Raw genomic sequence first — 11,527 nt, forward strand, 5'->3', positions numbered from 1 at the left:
CAGCTTCTGACACCTCCTCCCCACAGTCTGCTCCCTCTTCTCCCTTTGACCACTCCTCCTCCTCATCATCATCATCTCACCACCAGTCCCTTGGCTCTGAGCCTTCTTCCCCTCAGGGGCCCTTTGGGGTTCCCTAGCTGGTGCCTCCCACCATTCTTCTGCATCTAACCAGTCCATGCCATCAACTCTGTCTTCCTCTCCCTGGATCCACACATTGGACTCAGCTCAGATCCTCCTTCTGCAGCAAAGCTGTGCTCCAGAAGGTTAGCAATCAAAACCATGCTGAATGTCAGGTCCTTGAAATTGGGCTGCACCTCTCCTTCCTCTTTATCAAAGCAAAATAACCCCCCCCCCTTCCAGTAGCACCTTAGAGACCAACTAAGTTTGTTATTGGTATGAGCTTTCGTGTGCATGCACACTTCTTCACATAAGGTAAGATAAGAATCTGAAGAACTGTGCATGCACACAAAAGCTCATACCAATAACAAACTTAGTTGGTCTCTAAGGTGCTACTGGAAGGGAGGGAAATTATTTTGTTTCGACTACGGCAGACCAACACGGCTACCTACCTGTAACTTCCTCTTTATTAATTAGCTTTGACTACAGTAGCAGCTTTGTTTTTTTGGCCAGGTTATTACTGCAAAAGGGGTCCCTGCTCAGGCCTCCTCTCTTCCAAGGTTGCTGCAAGAACACACCACCTAGAAGCTTCTGTTGGAGTCAAGGAGTGTCATTGACCAATCCTGTCAAAGAAGTCTTGCTAAGGCCCATCTTTCTTCCTGAGCTCGGCAGTGACTCTGGGGGGGACGGGGGACAGGACATTCAGGGATCAAATCAGAAGCCGGAATGACTTCTGAAATTCTGGGAATGTCCCAGGAAAATCGGGACACTTAAAGTTTATGATGCTTATGGTTTTAATTCTATCATTGTTAAATGGCATTTTAATGACTGGGATTTCTACGTTTTTAACAGTTCTTGTTTTTGTAAGCCACCTCTTCTGTCAGGGAAAATGGTGGGGTATTAATAATAATAATAATAATAATAATAACAACAACAACAACAACAACAACAACAACAACAACTCCAAACCCTATCATAGATCCAAATCCTGATGTAGCTGCGTCTTGGAATCGGATGGCTTTTGCACCGTCATTCCTGGGGGAAGAAGGGCACCCTCTGCAATCCCTCATCAAGCACAAAAGGTTATCTCGCTAATACTTTGGCAGGATGTAGCCAATACCAAGGGGCCTTTTTTAATATTTTTATATCCACAGTTTCATAAGAGAGGAGCTATGAATTCACGTGGCTGCAGATTTTTGCCATTTGTTGCAGTTTTGAGGTTGTTGGGTTTTTTATTTGTTCATTTCACTTCAAAGCATCCTATTTTGAACTCATGGATAAAGCCCAGATCTCAGGGTTTCCCCCCCTCAGTAAACCCAAAAGAAAGTTTTCATCAGCTGTAAGCCTCCTAAGCTAGGTGTGCCAAGCAAATTAGGAATCTGCCAGAGACCTGGAAATTATTGACTCATTCAGTACAAAGTGAACATCATCATCCGGTGGCAAAATAAAATAACATGAGAAACCATTCCCAAGTCTGGGGCAAGGGCAAAATATTTGAGTACCGTGACAAACTTCCTTTGGGGTTTATTGTGCAGTTGTGTGCAAATGGCCATTCCAAATGACTTGCCCGACATTTGAGCAGATGTGGAGGGTGGGTGGGTTACAGGGGCACATGTAACAAATTTCCCCAGAGGACAAATTTCATTTTCAGGCTGGGACTTGCCATTAGCAGCAGCAACAAGACATCTTCTGGGGCCCTGCTCAAATATTGCATTTGTTTTGTTGCTGCATATGACAGCAGCAATTCTTGTGTCAGCAGCCTGGCCATCATTTTGCATCCTCCATAGTGCCTCAGATCTGGCCTCAATCTGGGGCCCCTCAGAACCAACAGCGGCTCCTCAGGAAAAAACAGGACGCCCCAACAGAAATCGTAGCCCACCTCTTTCTTTCCCCTGCTCAGATAGGTTTTTTGTGGGTTGGGGTGTTTTGGGCTTGTTTTAGGACTTGTTTCAGGGAAGGAAGGATTGGTGGATGCAGCCTGTCAGATCAGGGTGAGCCTGACCTTACAAGCAGGACTGAGTTCGTACCAACCCTGCTTGCAAATATTTGATCCGAGGTGTTTGCGTTTGCAAGTGCCCATGACTGGATGCTGTGACATCATCGCCATCCACAGCCTTCTGTCGTGCACAGTGGCAGGCAGAATTGCTTAGAAACAGTAAGGCTCAACGTGTGCAGCCACCTAGTGATGGGACATGCACACTGCCTATTGCAGAATGGATTGGAGGAACACCACAACTGCAAGGCTGGGTAGGGCTTATTTACACTCTGAGCAGCACGGATCTTTGAAATGTATGGATAGTGCAGTAAATCCACATGGTCAATAATTAAATGACATACACTTGTGTTTATCAGAGGAAGAAATGGTATGCAGGCATCACTGATTTTGCCGGGTATGTTGCCTGTATTCATATGAGGTTTCTGAAGAACTACAGGGTAAAATGAAGGATGAGAGCTACTTTGAAGCTAGGCACTTAAATGCTCATAGCTGGGGAATATGAACTAGTTTTCTCAAACACTTTAGTCCTATTCAGTCATCCTTCAGCTTTTATCCATGGAGCAGGTGTAGGCTGTCCACCCCATAGTTACATTCTTGCCCTCACCCATTAGGAATTCTGATAGCAAGAAGGTTAGGCTGAGAGAGAGATTCATGACTGAGTAGGCATCTGAAATCTGGTCTCCCAGGCCTAATCCATCACTCTGACCACTATGCACCCACTGACGATTGCAGTGCCAAGGCCAGAGTCACAACTGACGTTCCCCCCATTTTGCCTCTGGCCATGACCCACCACTGCCATGTGACCTCCCCCCCCCAAAAAAAATATTAGTTCACAAGGGAATGTGGCCCTCAGGCTGAGAAAGGTTCCCTTGGCCCCCTAGTTTGCAACCTGCTGAAGCTGGAGTTTCTATCGCCGAACCGGACACGCTCGTCTATGTAATCAAAGTTTACTTTAGCTGGGGATACTGTTTGCTAGAAAGCTGTTAATCTAGGTGTTGTTGCAAAAGTGGCTATCCTATCTGGGGGTGGTAGAACGACTGGTTGAGAAACTGACATTTCCTGGGAAACCACTCAGCTAAGAAATTTTCACTGATAGCATTAATTGGAATGGTTGGGAAAGGATGCTTTGCTCCTTTTGAAAAGTGGTTTAATGTAAAGATGGTCTCTGTGTACATTTCTTGCCCAAGAGCATGCTAAGCAATGACATCTGCAAATCACTGTTCTCTGTGATGAGTGATCAAGCTCACAAGTGCCATTTTAATAGGTAAACAGGGCACTTGCTCCAGAAACACGGGGAGCTGGGCAGTCTTTCTCTTCAGTGTGTTATAGTGGACAAGGGCCTGGAGGAGACCTGGGTTCAGATCCTCATTCAGCCATGAAGCCTGCTCTGTGACCTTGGGTCAATCGCTGTTAACTTATCTTCCAGGGTTGTTGTGGGGGTGGAATGGGAAGGGGGGAAACCACGAGTACCACCTTGAGATACTTGCAGAAAAGGCAAGGGAGAAATGTAGTAACTCAATAATGAAAGCTCTGAGTCAGGCAGCCTGAAAAATCCTAGATTGTGAGAACACCCCTCCATTGTAGAATCAACTCCAGGACATAAACTGTCAACTGTGCACCTAGATTCCAAGGTATGGCCTTCTTTGATTCCCTTTGGGGTACCATTAATAGTGTTTGAAAAAGCAGCCAGCCTCCATGCTAATGTTCCTTTCATGACTTGGTTTCTAGTCAAGCCTTCCCAATTTAGCACAATTTTAGCCAGTAAGGTTAGCAGAAAGATGCCATGTTTGAACTAGCCCTGGATTCTGATAAAAAGGACATGGTTGTTTCTTTGCAGGAAATCCATTACTGCCATATTCTGCAACTCAAGCTTCCATCACCTTTTCTTTCTGCATTAATGTGTTGGATGAGGTGTCCTTGCTTCCACAAATGCTGGACTTTTTTATCTGTCCCTGGCAAATTCCTCAGGGTGTTCTTGTTTTTACTTTTTGAAAAATGGTAACCCTAAATAATTGCCATTGCCATATCTCCATATTCAGTGCACCAGGAGTGAGGAACTTCTGGCCAATGGGCATAATCAGGCCTGTCCAGCCTCCCCATTTGGGCCATATCTGCCAAGCTATGCCCTCCTGCCCTATAAATCTCATATGTCAGGTGTTTGTTCTTACCATCCCGTAGAACTTCTTGTCACCAGCAAACCTGCTCACATCATAAGCTGCCTTATATTGAGTCAGAGTGTATTGGTGCATCTTGCTCAGATTTATGGACATCCAAGCACACAGTGCTTACTAAATCACTAAACCCATGGTTGAAGGCAGTATGCTTCAGAATACAAGCTGCTGGAAACCACGGGAAGGGAGAGGGCTCTGGTGCTGAGAAGGTTTCCCATTGAGGCACCTGGTTGGTCACTGTGATGGGACAATGGAGTGGATGGGCCATTGTCTTGACCCAGCAGGCTTGCCTTATCTACCACATGCTTACTGACACTCTCGGAGAACTTCATAAGGTCTGTTACGCAGGACTTACATTTGTGAAAACCATGTTTATTTTGAGAAGTCTTGTTCATCTATATGCTTGGCAATTTTCCTGGAACAGACGTTAAGCTAACCAGCCTGTAATTTCCTGGACCCCATCGCTCCACGAATTCCATTTTAAAGATTGGTTTCCCTTTAGCCACTTCACAGTCCTCTGAGTATAAGAGAGCCAGATTTAGTTCTCCATTCATCCAACAAGCTCTTGCTAGCCAGTGAGCTCCACAAGGAGGCCAGTCGAGCCACATTCCCTGGTGACTTGCAGAGAGTGGGAAAATGTCCTGACTCCCTGGCATCTTCAGAATGGGACCTAGGAAGCTGCCTTATATGGATGGAGTCACACCATTGGTCCATCTAGCTCACTATTATCTGCACTGTTTGGCAGCGGCTCTCCAGGAGGGCTGCAAAGAACATTCACCATTGACTCGTGGGCATAGCCAGAAACCAAGACCCTTGGATTGTTGTGCACCTCTCGGCAGAGATTGGGGTGCCCTGTAACAACAATATAGAAGAAGAAGACTGTGCATGCTATTTGCAAGCTTTAGCCAGCTGCAAATTACAGCATAGGCACTCTGAAGGTGGGGGTGGGTTCTGCCTACCTCCACTCCCAATTAACCTCTGCACGCAGCCCCCACCCCATGATATCTCAGGGTCTGGGATGCTAACGTGGCCGCCAACCCTAGCCACAACTGTTTAAAGCGGTATCACAGTGCTTTAAACGTATAGTGTGAATGCAGCCTCTGTCTCTCCCAGCTGTGAGCTGTGTTCCCCCTTTACATGATGGCAAGGAAGGCAAAGGTGTTCCCAGCAACTGGTTGTCACTGTGCAAAACTGTTTTTGGCTCCGCCCATATTTGCATCCAAGTCAGGCCAGTCCTGATGAAGTGTGCAGGCCAGCTCAAGCCGCCACCAGCCACTCACAATTGTATTGTTAGTTTGTGGCACCCTGAGTAGTGGAAGGAATGGTCTCACAATGAATATAAATAAATAAAATACATGGTTTATTCTGCTCACAGATTTAGAGTTGCCTGGGTGCGAAATGTTGCTGCCGGCAGCCCAGTCTGTAAGAAATCCTTTAGTCTGAGTAAGGAAAATTACACATTGAGTGTGTGAAAGACATGGCTTCTTTGCTGATGGCTTTTTTCTTTTAGCACCTTGGTCCTAAATACCTTTATTTGGAGAAATATCTCTCAAAGGTCTGCCTCCCAGCCTTGAACTCATAAGGTGCACAAATATTTTTGATTCTAGCAAAAAGCCCCGGGGCCACTAAACTCTGTTCATGCTCTCTGGGGAAATAATTATCCCAGCTGGGTTTGATGATAGGGAGAATAAATGCACAGCCTCTCTCTTCATAAACACCAGGAGCAGATAAACAACCCCACCCCCCACCCCTGCTTCAAAAGTGGACAGCAATCCTCTTTTACTAGAAATGGGATTGGAAATATGGTAATCTTCTAAATGGGCATGGCTGATGATGAGTTGATAAACATAACTGCTTTTTATTATAGTGATGAGGTCAAGAGAATGAGCATAATCCCAGCCCAACTGTTCCCAGAGTAGATTGCAGTCAGGCATCGTCTCTCCCCCCGCCCCCCAAATTGTCACATTTGGTCGATGTGAGACATTCAACAGCCTCCCTGAGCAGGTTGCATAATATTACCAATGCTAAGCGTCTTTACTGGGAGCAAAACCTCACTAAAATCGGGGGTTACTTCTGAGTAAACATGTTGAATCAAGCTGCAAATACCACAAGGGAAATCAATGTATTCTTCACCTTTCCAGGAAGTGTTATAGCAGACTCAAGAACTCCACAGACTAGATCTGAAGGACTGGAACCTTGAAAATTGCAAATGAAAAGTTCGTGCACGTTATGCGTATGATAAGCTACTTTCTCTTCAGGAGATACTTGATGTCATCAGGTGGAAGCAGAAGAGGTGGAAGAGGCTTTAAATTCATAATAGCATATTGCATATTGCATATTGCAAGGGGTGCAAGTTGCCACCTTTAGTTACTGCTAGAATGTATTACTTAGGTACAGACAGATTTTGATTCAGATTCAGGTTAAAAAACACTGAAGATTCCTCTCAATTGGCCTCAAAAGTTTGGAAATGGCCATCATACACTGCTGCTGTTGCTATAGGTTGGCTGCTATAGCATGGCGCGTGGTCTTTAGCCAGCAATGAAGAGCACATTCAGGAAACTTTCTCCACACACTGACATGCAGAGCCCTGAGAACTAGGCACCCACAGGTCTTATGATGCTACCATGCACACCACACTCTGCATGGTAATAGATCAACTACCTTTCCCCAGGGACAAACTCTATCAGATAATTCTTGGACACATGCAATTTCCCAGCAATGGAAGCACTATTGAATTGAATTGAAATTGAAATACTTTATTGTCACTTGTACAACTTGTATACAGTGAGATTACACGAGCACCCCCTACTCAGCTCTCTTAGTCTTAATTCCCCTCAGTTGCCCTGTTGTTATCTTTTCATTCAGTAGCCTAACAGCCCACATATAGAAGTTGTTCTTTACCCTGTTGGTGCAACTAATCATGCTTCTATATCTTCTGCCCGAGGGCAGGAGATCAAGAAAGTGCTGGCCAGGATGTGAATCATCCCTGAGGATTTTCCTCACTCTCCTGAGGCAACGGCCTTCCACGATGTCATCCAGCAGATTCATGGGACAGCCCATAATATCTTGTGCTGTATTCATCACCTTTTGTAGGCACTTTCTATCCGTGGTTGTCAAACCAGCATACCACACCGTGATGCAGTATGAAAGGACACTTTCTACTGTGGACTGGTAGAAGGAGATCATCAAATGTTGGTTGACATTGTTCTTTCGCAATACTCTGAGGAAGTGGAGTCTCGGTTGAGCTTTCTTAACCACCTGGGTTGTATTGACTTTCCAAGTATATTTTCCACTATCTAGCAAAAATGCGCTGGTATCTCCATTGCCCACTTCTTAAAAAGGATTGCCTGACTGGCTCCTCTCGCTCTTCCAATTTCCGCTGCCATGGTTACATTATACTGCCTGAGTTCCAAACATCCCATAATCCTGGGGTTGCCAACTTGGTGCCCCCCAGATGTTGTTGGACTGCAACTCCCATCAGCCCCAGCCAACATGGCCTGGGGTGGCAAAAGCTGTAGCACAGCAACATCTGGGCATCATTTTGGCTATGCCTTTCACACACCATTCTGGACCTTCATTTATTAAATGAGAGTTCTGCACCAGAGTCACAACTGAATCCTAATGAAGTTTTCAGTTTGTTTTCTAGAAAGGCTTTCCATTCTTTGAACCTTTTCGTTTATTTATTTATTTGTTTGTTTAACAAAGTTTAATTAATTGTCTGTGGCCCCGTGCCCAAGGTTAAACAGCTATTAATAACCTCTGAAGCAGGCAGCTGGAGATATAAAGGAAGTAATTTGTGATACATCTACTGCAGTTTGATGGGAGTGGAAGCATCAAGTTTAACCAGAGGATAACCCCCTAATTTTTAGCTGTGTGCTTTGCCACCAAAATATTGACAGCATAGTTCTGTGTGATAAATAAGCCCATAGGGCAGAGGTGGGAAAACCTTTTGGCCAGGGGGCCACATTCCTTCTTTGGCAACCAGACGCTGCATCCCAGTGGTGGGCAGGATAGAAGCAAAGGTGGGTGGAGCCATGGATATGACCCTTTAGTTTTGTAAAGCAGGAGACAATCCACATGCACGATAGTAAGAGGTTCTATGCACACATTTCTGCATACTCCATCAATGTAAGCAGGAGGTCTTACCAAAGTTTAAGGATACACCCTATTCAGGTAAAGGCATTCAATGAGGCCACAGAGCAGGGGCATTGAGTGGAGCACTCTGGACAAAGAAGCCTGGGAGGCTAGTTAAAAAAAACAAAAACCTGCAGCAAAATTTGCATTTACACACCCTCTTCTAAACACAAAGTGAACCAGTAAATAACTATAACTAACCTGATTTCTTAGAAAATGTGTGTGTGTTGATTAACCTTGTAATGTGAAAAGTGGGGGGGGGTCTTCTCTTTGCTTTACTGCCCAGGGAAGGACTTATTGAGGGACTTTTTGAAAAGAGGGAGGTTGAGGGAAGAATGGTGGGAATTGTCTATTTGCTGCTGTGTTTGCTTTGCTGCCTGCCAGCAAATGGAGCAGGCAGCTACTTTCGAGAGGGCCCTCAGCTGAATATGAGGGTAAGGGGGAAATTTGCCAGAGAAGTGGCTGTGGTGGCTTCCTGTGGTGGCCCTGCAAGATCTCACTGGAAACTGGAAGCCACTGCAGCCATTTGACCCCAGTAAGTGAGGTGGCAGTGGGGTCAGCAAGGTAGGTGGCATGCATGCAGGGCAACACCATTCTGTTTTGCCTCAGGTGGCAAAACGGGATGGGCAACTCTGATGGGAATTGTAGTCCAGAACATCTGGAGGCTGTCAAGTTCTGCTGCTTGCTGCTCTTCTATGTGGGATGATCAGAGTTTGCATGCTTCGTGGTTCCCAGAGCACCAGGGAGTAACAGGGAGAGAGACATTAAGGAGGAGCTTCCTGATTGGGACGGGGGACTTTTTGCAAACGCAGCAATGGCCATGGGTTGTCTTTGTTCCTGGCCCAGTTCACATTATGGTTTTTCAACTTAGCAGAAGTGACAGTGTCTGTTGGGAGGGGGAGTTCTGATCCTACACGCTTCACATGCATGAGCAGGCCTTTGGTGTGTGGATAATTTAGAATCTCACTTCTGCAGTCATTATGCTGAAAAACATCATTAGGAGATGTCCTAAGAGGCACAAATGAGAACATGAAGCAGGCTTTTTTGTGGGGTCTTTCCCTGCAAGTGGCTGTCATGGGCAAGCAGTTGAGAAATGCCAACCTCTCATCACACTGATATATTCCAGCTTCAATCCTTCGCTGTCACTGGCTTGATGCTCAAGAGCAGGGTGTGTTTTCTTCTCTCTTACAAAGGCAAAGCAGCCTGAATTTGGAGAGGCAGAGGGCCTTAATAAGAAGGACCAGCGATTGCTTGCTCTCTTTTCTCTCATGTTCAAAACGTATCTTTCTGAACCAGATTATTAAGCCATTCACAGAGCCTTTGGTTGCATAAACATCTTAGCCTACAAGAAGCAAAGGGATGGTTATTATAATCTCCATCGGCTGTTGAAAAGCATTGTCATTCTACTAGAGCCCAGCAGGGATGGACAAATTTCTCAATGTCATTCTCCCCCAGTTTCTCATTTTCCCAGTCCTAAATTGAGTTCTCCACATTTCAGCTTAAACTGCAATTTTTTTAAGGAAAAATAAATCCTCCTGAAAATTCACCAACATTTTAGCATGAATTTCTTCTAAGAAACACAGATTTAATCAGCAGTGAAACTAAGCTTTTTTAAACTAGGTTACAGACCCAATTTGGCACCCCCCTCATGCACATTTGCATACATACAGGCTGGGACCCTCAATGGAGCTCCTCTGGAGGTTTCACCCAGGGCAAAAACCTGGCTAGCGCCCCCCCCCCATAGCTATGGTTCTGATTTAATGCAGTTTTGACTAATTCTGCAAACAATTTCCCCTAATATAAACTAGCTTTTGTATACAGGTGGGTAGCCGTGTTGGTCTGCCATAGTCAAAACAAAATAGAAATTTCTACGAAAGCTCATACCAAGAACAAACTCAGTTGGTCTCTAAGGTGCTACTGGAAAGAAATTTCTATTTTGTTTTAGCTTTTGTATATTATTTTCACGGATATATGTATTTTTGTGCATACTTTCCCCTAATATATGCATTTTGTATGCATTGTTTAGTTGGAGAACTGCACTTCAAAATATGGAGAATTGCACCTTAAATTCATGTCTTGCTTTGGGAGAAAACTGCATTTCTTCCCCTCACTAGAGCCCCAATAGCTGGAGCTCGTTTCTGTCAGTGAGAGAGAGATGCTCTGATTTCTGAATGGTGTTTGTATACAGAGGCCTGTGAATGGGAAGATTAAGTACACAACAGCAGCCTTTCTTGCTAGGAGGAAACCTGGGGGTTTATTCATTGAAGGGGAGGGTATCTGTTAATATTGGTGGCTAAACCAAACAAGATGCTGTCCCTGCCTCAGCTGGCTGCTTCCAGTGCATGTTACTCATGCGACACTCCAGCACACAAACCCTTTGACAGATTGTGGAGAGGCGGTGACGGGGGGGGGGGGGGAGTGCAGAGAAGACCTTGGTTTGTTCCACTGCCAAAGTCAGCTTACCAAAGCTATTTACTATATTAATGGTAACAACATGATCAATTCTCTCATCCCCTCCCTTTCCCCCTACAATCCCCACCTGCTTCCTGATAATGTCACATACACACACACACACTGGTTTTAGGAGATTAGTCCTGCATGTGGAAATCAAAGCTTGACATCCCTCTTCTTGTTATCTCATTGCCCTGTTAGAGAAGGATTCCATTTTGGTGGGAGCTGAATGGTCCCACAGACACACACATCTATCCCTGCACCCTCTGCAGGACACATGTCCAACGTGACTGAGGCAATGGAGTTCTGCTGGCCTTCAGTCAGACAAGGCAGGTGTCCTCCCTTATCCAGGAAGGAGGTGAAATTTCTCAGCTCAAAAATGCTATGGTTACCCCAGCAGAATTTTCTGTTCATTTCATTGACTTCCTACACCAGGGGGATTGTTGTCATGGCCACTGTGCTGTGGCATTATCATTGGGCGTGCTCATTGCCTGCCACTTATGCTTCAAGGCTGTGATCTTTAGATGGGAGCGGGAGCTGTGGTTTTTGTGGAGTCCTTGGCTAAGATGCCCCTTTCCTGGGTGGATTCCTCCTCCTTGCCACTGCCCTTCATTTGCCCTGCAGTCTGGATCCATGCCACTACACAAATGGGGAGGGC

The sequence above is a fragment of the Lacerta agilis genome, chromosome 8 (assembly GCF_009819535.1).
Source record: "Lacerta agilis isolate rLacAgi1 chromosome 8, rLacAgi1.pri, whole genome shotgun sequence".
Taxonomy (NCBI): domain Eukaryota; kingdom Metazoa; phylum Chordata; class Lepidosauria; order Squamata; family Lacertidae; genus Lacerta; species Lacerta agilis.